Source organism: Ambystoma mexicanum, chromosome 3q, assembly GCF_040938575.1.
Source record: "Ambystoma mexicanum isolate Mex_15411 chromosome 3q, UKY_AmexF1_1, whole genome shotgun sequence".
NCBI lineage: Eukaryota > Metazoa > Chordata > Amphibia > Caudata > Ambystomatidae > Ambystoma > Ambystoma mexicanum.
In genome coordinates, this window is record NC_090926.1 from 1,176,960,475 (window position 1) to 1,176,977,423 (window position 16,949).

Consider the following 16,949-nt stretch of genomic DNA (forward strand, 5'->3'; position numbering starts at 1 on the left):
AAAGATGTACAAGGAAGCATGTGTTATTTTCCTTGTAAGAGCTAGGAACAAATGGTTTGCTGTGCTGAATTCCCCAATTTTCTGGCTTTCAAGAACAGGTTGAGTGGAAATGAAAAGAAAATATTTTGATGTGATTATCAACCGTTTTGTGAGAGGTAGGCGATTTTGCCCATTTGTGCCAATTGGACATGCATGGACGGAATGGAAGAAAAGGTAGGAAAGCCGAATTGGAGGACAGAAAGGCATACATTTCTGAAAAGTAGACAAAATTCCAAGTTTAGGAAGGGGTGATTTCCGTAGGTCGGGCAACAACTAGGTAGGGGAAAATGCCATAGATTGGGGGAAAAGCGGGAAAATGACCGAAAAAAAGGCATGTGGTGAACATGGTTGGCTTGGTACGGCAATGGCTTCTATGAATTTTGATAAAAGCAATGCTCTGCTACATTCCCCCGACTCTTGCAGTTAGGAAAGCACACATTTTTTGTAGTGTTTTACAATACAAGCAATACCACAAGCCAAACACTGAGCCATGGTACACAGGAGTTTTATGTGTACGGCCTGAACAGACGCACTTAGCATGTGTAAATCAGGAAAACCAATGTGGTGAGGCATGGCAAGCATACATATTTCGAAAGAGCACAGGCAGATCTTTTCAAGGGTAGGTGACTTGTGCAGGTTACAAAAGCGTATGGTGCCTAAAGCAGCGACTAAACGTAGGACACATTTGGGAAATGAAAGGGTTGTGTGACAAAGGGCACCAGCAAATGGGTCAAAACGTTATGAAAACCACAAAAACACAACAAATGTTATACTTTCCTGCGTTCCCACACGTGTACCGATGAAAACAGTGCCTCACATGTGTGGTTGCACTTACCGGGCGCCAAGGGGAAAGCTGAACACACCCCTAACTCTAAGTCTTTTCAGACATCTGAATTTCACGATTTTTCCAGACGGGCACATCACACAGATATGGGCCTCGGGTGTCCAAGCCACCAATGAAAACAGGGAACCCCATGCATTTCCGAAAAGAGGATACCCGTGGGAATCCTCAGAGGTATGATTTGCGCAAATCGGCCCAGAATTTATTACCCAGAAACCCTCACAAAGTCGCAAATGTGGGGAAAAAAACACATTTTCCGCACATTTCACTCGGCTCACCCATCGAAACACGCCCCTAAAAACACATTGCCTACTGTCCCGCGTTCCCACAGGTGTCCCGATGAAAATGGTACCTCACATGTGTGGGTGCACCTACCTGGACGCCAAGGGGAAAGCCTAAAACACAGGTAACCCCAAGCCTGTTGTGACAGCTGAATTTCAAACTTTATCCAGATGGGCACACCATACAGATATGGGCCTTGGGTGTCCAAGCCACCAAGGAAAACAGGGAACCCCATGCATTTCCAAACAGAGGACACCAGTGGGAATCTGCAGAGGTATGATTTGCGCAAATCGGCACAGAATATTTTACCCAGACACCCCCGCAATGTCTGAAATGTGGGGAATAAAACATATTTTCCAAACATTTCACTCGGCTCACCCATCGAAACACGCTGCCAACAACACATTGCCTACCGTCCCGCATTCCCACAGGTGTCCCAACGAAAACGGTACCTCACATGTGTGGGTGCATCTACATGGGCGCCAAGGGGAAAGCCTAAGACACAAGTAACCCCAAGTCTGATGACAGCTGAATTTCACACTTTGTCCAGATGGGCACACCATACAGATATGGGCCTCGGGTGTCCAAGCCACCAAGGAAAACAGGGAACCCCATGCATTTGCAAAAAGAGGACACCCTTGGAAATCTGCAGAGGTATGATTTGCGCAAATTGGCCCAGAATTTATTACCCAGACACCCCTGCAAAGTCAGAAATGTGGGAAAAAAACACATTTCCGCACATTATTCTCAGCTCACCCATCGAAACACACCTCCAACAACACATGGCTTACCGTCCCGTTTTCCCACAGGTGTCCTGATGAAAATGGTACCTCACATGTGTGGGTGCACCTACCTGAGCGCCAAGGGGAAAGCCGAAAACACAGATAACCCCAAGTCTGTTATGACAGCTAAATTTCACACTTTGTCCAGACGGGCACACCATACAGATATGGGCCTTGGGTGTCCAAGCCACCAAGAAAAACAGGGAACCCCATGCATTTCTGAAAAGAGGACACCAGTGGGAATCCGCAGAGGTATGATTTGGTCAAATCGGCCCAGAATGTATTACCCAGACACCCCCGCAAACTCGGAAATGTGGCGAAATATACGCATTTTCCACACATTTCACTCGGCTCACCCATCGAAACACGCTACCAACAACACATGGCCTACCGTCCTGCGTTTCCACAGGTGTCCTGATGAAAATGGTACCTCACCTATGTGGGTGCACCTACCTGGGCGCCAAGGGGAAAGCCTAAAACACAGCTTGCTGCTCTGGGCTTGTGTTTGCCTATCGTGACCATTTGGAGCCCCTTTTCTCTCTCTACTGCAAGAAGGAGGTTCCAGGACTCTTAAACCACCTAGACCCGCAGAGTGGAGCGGAGTCGGCGCAGAGTCACTGGAGTCCCTGGAAGTCAGCGGAAGTCCGTGGTGTGCCCCAAACACCTACAGCACCTACAACAACAGCAATACGGTACAAAGCTTCCAATACATCTTGCAGGTAAACCAGTGCCACCCTGCACCTGACTGAATTCATTACAATTAGAAGCCAACGCCGCATGGGGACTGCAGGGATACCTTTGACCCATGTGGCTGTACACCATACTGCTTCAAGCAAAGTGCTGATTAACGTATAACATATCAAATGTGCCAAACTGTGGGACACACAAAGAGTTTGCTCTCTCACAGCGTTCTGGGTGCTCATTTTTCCTCCCAGACCCACGACAAATAAATATCTACACGAATTCAAGCGACCGCGAGGGGACTGCGGGAAAACTATCCTTTGACCCTCGCGGCCTAGTTTATTATTAACTCTTTCTTCCCTGAAACCCTCCGAAATCTTGGCTTCACTTCGGAAATAGCCTATTGTTCCATCAGACACACTTGGGCCCATCCAAGTCCTACTAGACAGCAGTAACCTTGACGACCCCCCAACTCACCTCGTCCGAGCACCTCTTCTCAGCGGACCGAGTCTCCTCCCGTTTTCGCTGCTCCTGGAGTGTTGTGGTCGCGGGGGTGGAGGGTGCCCCTCGTGCCGCGTCTCACTTTTGGGCCATTTGGAGCCCCCCTGTGTGTGGAGAGACTAGGCTCTCCACACACAGGACTTAGGTCTTCACAGCTAACCAGGTCAACACCACAAACAGACACACTGCTAGGCATTCATAAACTTGAACTCGGGCACATAGAAGCTGCGACCCGGACAAGTCACTTGGAGAAGATTGATGCCCCGGGCACAGACGCAAATAGCAGTCAGCAACAACAGAATACAAGCTCAGTGGACCCTGAAAACTCTATTCACTCCAATCTACAACACGCCACTTCTTATCAGCCAAAAGTAACTCTACCCCCTAGCCACCAACCAGATTCTCAACTTAGCACAGCTCCTTCACAAACTCGGGGATACCAAAAAGACAGAGCAAAGCTGGCCAAAGCTAGATGAAAATCCCTGCATGAACGCAGAATGAAATCAGAGCTACATGATTTGCTGCCTTAAGCAGTCCCGAAGGAAAGTCTGCAGCGCCTATCGCTTAACCTATCTGAGATTGAAGCCCTAATGGAGCTTCAGGAAAACAAAAGGAAGACATCCAAAAACACTTGGGACCAACTACAAACTTCACAAAGTGATAGCTGTGGACCATTCACAAGTGCCAAAACACACCAAACAACAAGCACACCACTGCCGGCCTTGAACGCAAGTATGAAGCACCTACGGCAGCCTAACTGTGAGGATAAACCTTCCCTATCGGATCCCTATCAAACCCTTCCTACGCCAAATCCACCTCAACAGCAAGAGTTGATTCCTACAACGATGGTGGACCTTCAAATCATGCTGGTAACAGTCTGTACTCAAGCCCTAATTCCGTATATGAAACTACAAGAAGCACAGGCTGATGCAGCACGGGACCAAGCCTCAATCTTAGCTTCAATCTACTCGAAGCAAAAAATCCGGGAGGTGCTAATGATTAAAATAGAAGGCCGGATCCAAGCAGAGGCTGAAACCAGTGCATCCTGGCAACAAAGGCTGGCTGACATAGCACAAAAGGAAAGAATTGAAAAAGCACACATCACTTATGCACTGATACAATTGATGCACACCAACATAGCTAATTCTGCATGAAATCAAGAGCCTCAGCGAGACACGATATATAGTCTAAAAAACATGGCAACACAAACAGATCATCTGGATCCCCGCTCCCATGAGACAGAGTCTGGACCTTCCTCAGATTTAAACAGAGGAAGCATTGTAGATTGCTTAATCTACTTAACTATTGAACCACAAGCTGCAATAAGAGATCCAGTTAACTGTCCAGAAGTACTCTCCAAGTGCTCTTCAAAAACAAAGGACTCCTATAGTATCTTCGACCCAACACGGCCACACATCAACGCCAATCCTGGCCACCAGAAAACAAAGAAACAATACAAACAACATCAAAAAGGCTCACAAGCTTTCTTCCGCAATCTTAATTTTCCAGCGAATCACGCCACTAAACCACCAAGACCTACACCACAACAGACCTCGATCCGACCCACTACAGAACCGGATCCCACAATTAGGCCTCTGCAGCAAGCGCCGCCACAACCAGCAAGTATCACTAGGGAAGCATACTTACCTGATACAGAGAAGGCTGAGACAGAACTATTACTAAATGTATCCACATATTCAAGCAATCTTAACGAAGTCAGCAATCAGGAAGAGATCCAATTAGATGAATCTGCTCAACTTACCATCAATCACTATGAACAGACACAGTCAGACCTGCAATCCATGATAGATCCTGTCGATGAGAAGCAAGGAGATGCTTCTCTCCAAATCCCTATTATCCACCTAGACGGCTCTGCCATCTCGCAAACCTCATTAGATGTTTCAATTCTCAATCAACCTGTGTCCGCCGCCTTGAAACTTTCTTATTTCATTGATCCATGAGAGAAATCTTCAAAGAACAGACTCCAACTTGCAAGAATTGATACCCAATTGAAAAAATACCCTACGTCTCTTTCATGCCATTCCAGCGCTGAGAATAGTTACTACTAAAGACATACATCTAATCGAATTTATAGATCACAAAAAACTTGACATAATTGTGATCGAATGTGCCACATTGAAGACTCTACGTTTGATTGAAGCCCACACCGAAGATCTCCGAAAGTTGGGATTTCACCTCAGCGTCACAGATACGACACTTGATTCCAAATTTGATCAAGAGAGAAATGAAACGATGAATACAACAATATATTCATCGTTAAGTTCCAGTGAAAGTCATTACTCAGAAAACCGTATCGCCTTCCAAGAGCGATCAATAAAACTTGTGGCAGAGTCTGCCAATTATGATAGACACCAGTCGGCGAAGGAACGACAACCAATATGGAGAGACATGAGTTACTCAACCACATCTACTAAAGTGAGCGGCCAAGAAGCCAATTAGCAACGATCGCATCAACATCTCTACTCTTTGACAATTTGCTCATGGAACACCCGAGGTCACCTTCATCTGTACTAATCGACGCGAACCGAACTAACACATTCTGAGATTATTGTCTCCAAGAAACATGGCTTCATCAAAAACCAGTATGTAATGGATACACTGCCTACATGAACCCAGCGATCTGCTGGCAAAAAGGACGCCCCTCCGCTGGTCTTCTAACTTTTATCAAAATCGGCACTCACTTCAATGTAATAGAAGCGCAAGATATCACTCCGTGGATCCAGAGACTCATTATACAACAAGAACGGATTCCTGAGAAGAACTCCATACAAGATCCTCTGATACCCGATCACACCCAATACATGGGTATTTTCAATTTATATTGGAATCCCAACAAAATATCTGATGACCTTTTCTTAGATTCCTTCTTTACAACAATGGACGAAGACACCTTGAAATATTCTGGAATTACATTTATCACATACAGTGATTTGAACATCCACCTTTTTCTTCCAATGGCGAAGAGCTCCCAGAACATCTGCTAGAACCCCGTGCCCAGCGATGGTCTAAAGAAATGGCAGACAGAAAAATGATGCGGCTAGATGCCCTCAATGCATCCTCCAACTCCTTTACTCCAACATGGTCACGCGGAACTAGTACTGGGATCATCGACTATATATACCGTTCAGGGAGCATCAAAGATCCCATACGCCAGATGGAAAATATTGCCACAAAGGACAGCGATCATTACATCTTGATCAGATCATGGTCCAACAGCAGAGAACCATCACTGTGACTTCAACTACCAGAGTTGGAAGCCAACTCTAGGGCAACAAGATTGAAATTATCACAACCTGAAATAAAGTCTCTCCCAGATATATTCAACAACACAACGATGATAGATGAATCCAAACTAAATTATGAATGGATACTACAAAATGTTCACCAACATCCAACTGCCGGACACCCACCGAGAAACCAACACCACCATGCCTACAGCCGCACGATAGCTCTAAGGAAAAAAGCCCTAAGAACTCAGATCAGGCAACTAAAGAAACAGCCTAATCCAACTAAGTATACTCAGATTAAACACCGCAAACAAAGACACAAGAACTGGCTGAAAAATGCTAAGATGACGCAGAGACCATGCTAAGAGCCATGGGGATGTGAAACACACGAGATCTCTGGAAACTGTTGAGTGAAACAACAAATACAGCTGACCATATGATCTCAGAGGTCACTGAAACAAGCTGGATCACCCACTACCACCATCTATATCAAAAACGACCATGAAACCTTCAGATCCAGTACCTCAACTTATGCGGCCTTCATCGACCTGCATCTCGCTTTTGATAAAATCAACAGAAACATTTTATGGGAAAAATTGTCAAAATGGGGCTGCCCAAACAACATACTGGAACCAATAAAATTGCTATATTCAACTACACAAGTACAGATCCGTTTAAGCAAGAGTGGCCTTGTCACGCAACCAATAAAAACATGGCATGGGCTCAAACAAGGCTACCCACTGGCTGCAGCCCTGTACAATTTGTATACCTCAGATTTTGAAGAGACTATAGCTACTCCGCAAATGAACCCACCAAAATTAAACTCATCAGCAATTCCAATGATTCTCTATGCTGATGATATCTCAATCTTAGCCAAAACACTGAGAGGCCTGCAGACTGCCCTGAATAACATCCAAGAATATATGGATACAAATCAGTTGGAAATAAATACCAGAAAAACTAAGATCATGTCATTAACCACTCAAAAAGGCCCTACTCAGAAAACACCATCAGTCTTTCTAAAGAAGGAAAATATTGAGCAAGTTCAAACAATTAAATATCTAGGGGTCTGGCTCAATAAATCCTCTGTCGAGCAACCATGGATTGATCATCTGAAAAGCAAAGCACACTCTTTAGTGCGTCAGGGCCTAGTACTACATAAAGAATTTGGGAAATATTCTACGAAACCAATCATAATTTTCTACAAACAAAAAGTTGTACCCATCTTGACATACACCGGAGAGTCAATGATAAACCTACCAACAATCGTATCGGCCCAATTGGAGCAAATCTTTTGGGCAAAGGTTTTAGCCATCCCAAAATCCATTCCAACATCAAGAATTCAATTCGAACTTGGCCTGCAATCCCTGCAATCAATCATATGGTGGAAACAACTTGATCTTCTCAGGAAAATAAGCAATAACGAGAAGATTTCCGCCTTGAACATTCTACGTCCAATCGCTGGAAACATCAGCGCAATGGCTCTGAATAAATGGAAGGATTTCAACAATCAAGAAAGGATAAGATATGACATATCAATTGAAACCCTAGTTTGCAGACCCCAAAGAGCCGAAATCCATATTGAAAGATTCGACTGGATATCAACAATAAAAAAAAAGACGGATACAAACTTACGTTAAACTGTACCACCGAAGTTAGAGCCTTAAATGTGATCCCTCGTTATCTGAACCTCTTTCCTGACCATCTTATTCGAGACACCTTCATGCGACTTCGTCTTAATGCCCTTCCAACACAGCAAATCCTTGGGATACGAGCACAAAAAACGTTTAGAAATCAAGCATGCAGGTATTGCAAGGAAGAAGACACTATTGAAAGCCTACATCATCTACTAATGCAATGCCCAGCCTTAGCAGACGAACGTATTGCAGTTGGTAGGCTCTACATGAAATCCAACAAATCCATGGACTTTGAAGAACGATGGGCACATATCTTATCTAGCAACACCAATTTGGTTATTCGCTTCTGGCAAGCAATCCAGACACAATTAATGCCTGCTCATGGTCATGGACAATTATCTCTCCTCGGATAATTCATATTCATTTGTTAAATCCTTTTGTATGAATTAATGTAATGAGATTATGATAAATGTAAGGTTTAAAGCTATAAACCATATGCATTTTAATAAAACAAAAACAAAAAAACATAGGTAACCCCAAGTCTGTTATGACAGCTGAATTTCACACTTTGTCCAGACGGGCACACCATACAGATATGGGCCTCTGGTGTCCAAGCCACCAAGGAAAACAGTGAACCCCATGCATTTCTGAAAAGGGGACACCCAGGGGAATCCACAGAGGTATGATTTGTGCAAATCGGCCCAGAGGTTTTTACCCAGACACCTCCGTAAAGTCGGAAATGTGGGAAAAAAACTGTTTTTTCCGCACATTTCACTCGGCTCACCCATTGAAACACACCACCAACAACACATAGGCTACTGTCCCACGTTCCCACAGGTGTCCCGATAAAAACAGTACCTCACATGTGTGGGTGCACCTACCTGGGCGCCAAGGGTAAACCTAAAACACAGGTAACCCCAAGTCTGTTATGATAGCTGAGTTTCACACTTTCTCCAGACGGGCACACCATACAGATATGGGACTCAGGTGTCCAAGCCACCAAGGAAAACAGGTAACACCATGCATTTCTGAAAAGGGGACACTCGTGGGACTTCACAGAGGTATGATTTGCGCAAATCGGCCCAGAATTTATTACCCAGACACCCCCGTAAAGTCGGAAATGTGGGAAAAAAATTGCATTTTCTGCACATTTCACTCGGCTCACCCATCGAAGCACACCGCCAACAACACATGGCCTACTGTTTCACGTTCCCACAGGTGTCCCGATGAAAACAGTACATCACATGTGTGGGAGCACCTACCTGGGCGCCAAGGGGAAAGCCTAAAACACAGGTAACCCCAAGTCTGTTATGACAACTGAATTTCACACTTTGTCCAGACGGGCACACCATACAGATATGGGCCTCGGGTGTCCAAGCCACCAAGGAAAACAGGGAACCCCATGCATTTCCGAAAAGATAACACCAGTGGGAATCTGCAGAGGTATGATTTGCACAAATCGGCCCAGAATGTATTACCCAGACACCCCGCAAAGTAGGAAATGTGGGAAAAAAATTCATTTTCCACACATTTCACTCGGCTCACCCATAGAAATACGCCGCCAACAACACATGGCCTACCGTCCCGCGTTCCCACAGGTGTCCCGATGAAAACGGTACCTCACATGTGTGGGTGCACCTACCTGGGCGTCAAGGGAAAAGCCTAATACACAGGTAACCCCAAGTCTGTTATGACAGCTGAATTTCACACTTTGTCCAGACGGGCACACCATACAGATATGGGCCAGACAACCCCGCAAAGACCAAATTTGGGGGTAAAAAACACAAATGTCAGATATTTCACTCTGCTCACCCACCGAAACATGCCGCCAACAACAGATGTCATACCTTCCCTCATTCCCACAGGTGTCCCAATGAAAAAGGTACCTCACATGTGTGAGTGCACCTACCTGGGCGCCAAGAGGAAAGCCTAAAACACTAGTAACTGAGTTTTCCGCACATTTCACTCAGCTCACCCATCAAAACACACCACCAACAACACATGGCAGAGTCTGAGGAGTGGAAGCAGTGAGTCTGCTTTCCCTGCTGCTACTGTGTTAGTAGCTCTACTGTGTCGACTGCCTTTGGGAGTGTCCTAAACAACAAAACCTGCTTTCCCCCGCGGAGCGGGCATGGAGTCTGGCAGAGTCTGAGTCTGAGGAGTCCGAGGAGTCCAAGGACGTCTGTGGAAGCCTGGACTATCCCCGACTCCTCCTCTGTTCGCCCATTCATCGATTCCTTACTGGTGCCATGCGGGAGACTATGAAGCCCACCTCCTTCGCGAAGACTTGCGCTCAACGGAAGCAGGAATCCGCTTCGTTCAGCCATCCGCACGTGCACTGTGTGTTCCCAGCTGTTCCACCTGTTTTGTCTGCGGCTTTGACGCCTGTGCCTCCATTGCTGCCTTAGCTCCAAGTAAGTGACAACATGCCCAAGGTTACACATGCGGGAGTTCACAAGCTTGTTAATTCTGCTGAACTAGAAATGAACAATGCGAATTCCACAATTCGAGCTATACCCGTGAAAGTTTGTACAAAGATGGGTGGGTCGTCCCTCTCGGAAATACCTGCCGCAATGTGTTTGACCCCGGCTCCGAGGGCGGATCTCGGAGCCCTGGTCGAGAAAACAGGTAGCAACCTAACGACTGCAGTTTCTTTGCCCGGAATGATTGTCCCCCTGCGAGAGCTAGTATGGTGCTCGTTGAACGAGCATGGGCGAACAGTTGCAAACAACGCCTGTCTGGGGGCGTCATCGGACTGTGTTGAGGTGACTCACGACAAAGTCACATTAATAAGTGTGAGCGAGAGTGGCGAGACTAGTCTGGGGTCCCCCCGCCCCAGATTTTACAGTTCTCTTGAGAAACTGGGTCCCTCTCTGTTGCATAATTTGAAAGCAGCAACAGCATTTGTTTATGGAAATAATGTGTTCTTTCCTACATCTGATGACATGGAGGTGGGTGGTATGCTGGCCCACGATTTAGCGCGATCACAGCAGTCATCCCCAGCAGCGAATGTAAACGCCTTGTACCATCACGGAAACCGACGAAATTCATTGGACATCGTTAATAAACTGCTTACAGACTTAACTCAGTTAAACAAGGAAAGAACACATAAATCATTAAACAACACCTTACCCAAGGAATCGGGCACACTCACTGAACCCGCCTTCACTGGCAATCCGACGTGTGCTAAAAAACAAAATAGCCAAATTACTTGCACAAGGAGGCTTTCCAAACGAAGGAGAGCTGACTCAAGCATTTCACCAAGCATCAGATGCTCCCAGATGAAGAAAGTCAAAATGTCAAAAAAAATGTCTAAATCCAACTCGGACGGTTCTAATGACGACCTGCCCTTAAACGGAGAAGCGTTAGGCGTTTCTTGCTCAGCAGCTGCTTCCTCTGCGGATTTGTCATCTTCTAATTCGTCCTTAATAGAACGCCCTTTTCCAGAAATTAGACGGCTACTATACCGTCGAAAGTGCTGTGGACGACAAGAATTGACACAGGTTAAGACAGTAGGCCATGAGCAAAACACTAAAGATCTTCAAGCTATCATAATATCATCGATGACACTGACATGAAAGATCTTTTCAGTCTGGTTGCCTCAATGAACTTCAAGCTCACGAATATTGAAAATGCACACAGCTCTTATAAAGAGTCACTGCGTGGTGCTCAAAAGAGGACCGAGTTGGCCCTGGACTCCTTAGCTGAATGTACTAAAAACGCCAATTTAGACAAGAAACTCTTGGCAGAGGTGGCTAAAGAAGCTTTAACGCTTTTCCAAAAAAGAAATGAAACACATTCTGTGGTGAAACAAAACCTCGAAAGATGTACTGCCGGAGCCCCTATTGGTTGTGAAACCTCTCCGAGTTGTTGTATGTGTTCAATTACAACTGAAAATGCTTCAGACACTGTGGATACTTTAACCACAAATACTGTACTAACTGACGCCACACGACAAGGAGTCGCCCCAACCACTGAGAATACTAATGAATTAAGTATGCACCTTTACAATTACCTATCGCACACTATCGCACACTCTAAGGAGAAGGCATTGCCCACGCAGTTTGTAGACATCCTTACCGTAAGCCAATCCTCAAGTAACTTGGCGCTTTTAGATCCTCAGACGGCTTCCACCTCCAATCTGGGAATTCTGCCTCAACCGGATGGTGAGGATGCAACACTGTTACCCCCTGATGCTCATGCCAACGCGTTGCTGCTCTATGATATATTCAAGAAGCCTACGATCATGCAAGGTTTACCTATGAATAAAAATAACTGAAAGGTTACCAGTGAAAAAAAAACTGAAAAACCACCTATCAAAAAAACAAAATGTCGGAATGACTCACGCAAGTTCTTAAGAAACATTAAAACCGTCAATGGGATGGTAAACAGAACTATTGTAAAAGAAAAAAGTCGCAAAACAAGAGCTTGTCTAAAGGATGTAACGACTGTGCCGATGAAGCCTTAGAGTTGCCCTCAGGTCTCAGCAGCGTATCCGTAGATCTTTTCAACTTGTCAACTTATGAGGCAGTCAACGATCAAGAACAGAGTGAGCAGACTGCTGCGGCATCGGTCGATTGCCAATCAGCTCTTATTATGCCACGTTGTGTTATGGTAGAACAACCTAAAGAGGTGTGTGCTATAAACTTGGATCTAAAACTTCCTCAACCTTCCGACTTGCCTGCTACGACTGAATCTGCAGCTAAAGTCCAGATGACCGCTGCAATACCTGAGAAAGAAACCTCGAGTGAAGAAAAAGTGCAATTCAAGGTAAGAAAACATCAAGAAGCTACCAAGTCTTGCAACTCTCCACTTCTCCACAAGAGGGTCCTGTAAAGTCCACGCCAAGTTTCATGACACTGGATGAGAAACGTATGAAATTGGCGGCCCAGTCACTCAATACAGATGGCCTACGGAAAATATTAGAGATTCAAAAAAATGTTGCTAATTACAACGAGCCCCAATCCGCGGCCATCTTAAAACCCTATGTGCAGAAGAATATGCTACCCGAATGCTTACTTGGCTTACCGCAGCGCAACAGTTCTGACGCATCTACAAAGCATAAGCCAAACACGACAGAAAACAGTAAGAACCCTTTTCAATCTGCAAAGGTCAAACAAGTTAAAAGCACTGTACCAAAATCACAGGACCTGCATCAAGTGCTCTTGGAGCGCATAGAATCTTTGGATGATTTAATTTTAAATCGCCACAATGTCCTATGGTTGTGTCATCTCGTGCCAAGCCTCAGAGCAATTGAATCAGGAGACCTGAAAATCATTGAATTTTTTAACGAAAACAAAAACGATGCGGTTATACTTCACCTACAATCAAAACTCATAGTAGACATTCTATTGGAAGCGGCCCTGTGCTAATGTCTCTAGGGTTTGATATATCGGCAGTAGTAAATCAATCTGTGCCTGGACCCTTAGAAAATGGCCCTCATTGTGTGCCTGACAGTGGAGCTAGCCAACCAGATGTTCACCCTACCAACGCTGACCAACCCCAAACAACGCAACTACAAATGCGCGTCCCTCAACCCGACTTGATGGATAAAATACCTATGAACGATCTCATAAGGATAACAATTCAAGGGGCTGCAAGAGCGCCAACTACGGCGGTGAGAGAGAAGAAGTTGCCAACTCAGTCGCTAAAGACAACGATTGGTCTTGGCTTGCTGACACCGTTAACAGCAAAGTGGACAAGTAATGCCATGCCCAAGGGAAACCTCAACCGTGCACAATGGGGTCTTGGAATACAAGAGGCTTTATGCATTTGTTTAATACTCCTTGGGCCCTTGATCTAGATCTCATCTGTTTGCAGGAAACTTGGCTTAATGAAACTCCCATCCTTGAAGGCTTCGAAATTGCGATAAACCCGGCCATCAATCAGCCCAAGGGCAGACCTATGGCTGGGCTTTTAGTGGCGGCTAAGAGAGCGTCTGGTCTCAAGATTGACAAATCCTTCAACCCTTCTCCTTTTATTCAAGTAGTGGTGATTGGTCCCTCAGTGGGAAGAAACGCTCTTGTACCCAAACTATACATCATAAATTTATATTGGAACCACTTGGCCGATGGCTCAGAGACTTTTATTGATCAAGTTACACCCATAATTGACGACCTAACAGAAAAGGAGACCTTGATTGATCTAATTATCTGTGGAGATCTTAACATTGACTGCATCACACATCTAAATCTACCTGGCGGCAAAAAGACATCTAATACCCGCCAAGAGAAGATAGCAAATCAATGGTGCACGGAAATGGATCTACGAGGGCTAACAATGTTAAATGATCAAACAGCCGGCGATATTCCTGCCCAACTGACCTGGAGAAGATGTGACCAGAGCTCGACTCTTGATTACATATTTGTCTCCGAAAATTTACATATGAGGGCAATTCGCCTGGAGATTACCAAAATGACCCATAGTGACCACGACATGGTGACCTTAAGTTTTAATAATACTAATCAGTGTAACAACACCTTGTGGGAGTATGCACTGAGAACTGGAACATGTAGAATCCGGCTACATCTTGAAACTGAAGAGCTAATTCATATCACCGCCGAATTTCAAAAAAGCTCTGAGACAATTGAATACTTCCATCTGTTGGCGCAATTTGATGAACGAAAAAATAAACTAAAACATGCTGATTTTTCATCTAAACATAGATTCGATCTTGAAATTCTTCAACGTAAAAGAGCATTACGTCGTGATCTACGAAATGCACACAGACAAAGCTACGCCAATGTTAACAAAGAAAAAAGAATCATAAGACAAGCATATAAGAACTGGCTCAAATCCCACAAAGCGATTATGTTACAAAATGACGCTGAGCTTATGCTGTCCAAAATGGTGAGTAACAATTGCAGAGAATACTGGAGACTAATCAACAACAATTTAGCTCCACAACATGCCCTCCAAGCAAACATGGTATCAGAAGCAGAGTGGATGTCCTTCTACGCTGATCTTTTTTGTAGGGATGTGACAGTTACAGAATGGGCTGCTCCGAATCTTACTCACTGGGAGATTGCGTTCCCCAGAGAAGACATCTTCCAAGTTATTAAGAATGTGCACGATTCCAGAGCTCCAGGCCCAGACGGCCTGACCGATTTCTCCATCAAACAACATCCAGATGAATGGTCAGACTTCTGTACTATCTTGTTCCACAGGATCATCAAATGTCGCAGTACACCAAGATCGTAGAAGTCCGCGGTGATTGTTCAAATTTTCAAAAAGGGCGACAGACGCAATCCCAAAAACTATAGACCTATTGCGCTTTTGGACGTGCTGGGAAAACTCTATGCGACCCTCTTGCAACAGAAACTACTAAAGTGGTCAATTGCCTCCAATCGGGTGGATCCGAGACAAACAGGGTTTGTCAAGGGAGTGGGTTGTGGAGTGAACCTTCTGCTGATAAACTTGTTGAAGATGGAAGCACATCGATCCACCGCAAAAGTATATCTGGCCCTAATAGATCTATCTATCAATCCACCTTCCCACCGAAAATCCATGGTACGCATATTGACTACCTTGCTTACGCGGATGATCTGTTCCTTATGGATTCTACACCAACATGTCTCCAGCGTAAACTTACCATTCTCGAAAAATATTATTTAGCAAATGGTTTACTAATAAATAAACAAAAATGTGAGATCTTGGTCCTTGAAAAACTAATGGGCAACAATTGGAAAGTGAAAAAATTCAACTGGTACCTTGATAAAGAACCGATCAAGATTGTGAAGAACAACTTATATCTAGGTATGACAATTAACGTGAACAGAAATGACTCACCTTGGGTCGAGGTGACTAAAAACAAATGTTGCCAGTTGGCTTGTCAGGCTTCCATGATTAATAGAAAATTTGGCAAATTTTCTCTGAAACCAACTGTCACCTTTTTTCAACAAAAAGTAGTGCCTGCACTCATATATGGTGGAGAAAATGCCTTTGGATGTGGACACGAGTTGTGGAACTCATTGGAAAATATTTTCTGGTCCAAAGTGTTAAGCCTACCAAAGGGGACCTCCACGGCCTGTATAAGATTCGAACTTGGCTACACCTCGATCCAAGCACGCGTTGCCTGGAATCTAGTAAGTCTGTTCAGGAAAACAAGGGAAAATGATCCTCTTCCTCAAGTTCGCATATTGCAGCCATTGGGGAAAGAAAATTCTGAAACAATTTTATTCCAATGGAACAAACTATGTCTCGAGGTAATACAAATGTATGACATTGCGTTACAGACCCTGATGGACAACCCAGACCAGGCAAAAAAAAAGATGTGGAGATTGGACTGGATCAACACATGTACTGCTAGATTCGAATCGAAAACAATGAAGGACCTCCCTGTAGAAAACAGAGCATATGGGCAGACGCAAAATTATCTAAACTGCTTCCCAGACCAACATACCAGAGCCTTGTATATGCACTTTAGGCTCAACACACTGGCAACTAAGGAACGTCTAAGTTTGTGGTCACAACATGCCGGCCTGGACGTAAAGTGCCGCTTTTGTCACACTGAAATCGAGACTCTAAAACATTTGACGATGTGATGCTCTGGGTTCGTTCACCAAAGAACAAACATTTTTGGCCCATTAATCTGCAAATATCAAACCCTGACGGTGGATGACTTGTGGAGAGTACTATTTGACGGCTCTAAACGGTTGTGTGCTAAAGGACGGGTTAGATGCTGCCCCCTTAAATCCAAAGCCCAGCTATAGTTAAAGTTCAACACGGACTAATCCGTGCACGTCAGACCTGAAATCTGTGTATTAATGAGAACAAACTGATCAGATGATGAAGAAATGGAATTGTGGATATATGTATATGTTGTTTTGTCTTGTCTTCTTTTTAAAGGTTTATATAAACCAATACATTTTTTTTTTAAAAAAACACTAGTAACCCCAAGTCTTTTCGCACAGCAGGATTGCAGGATTTTGACTAATGT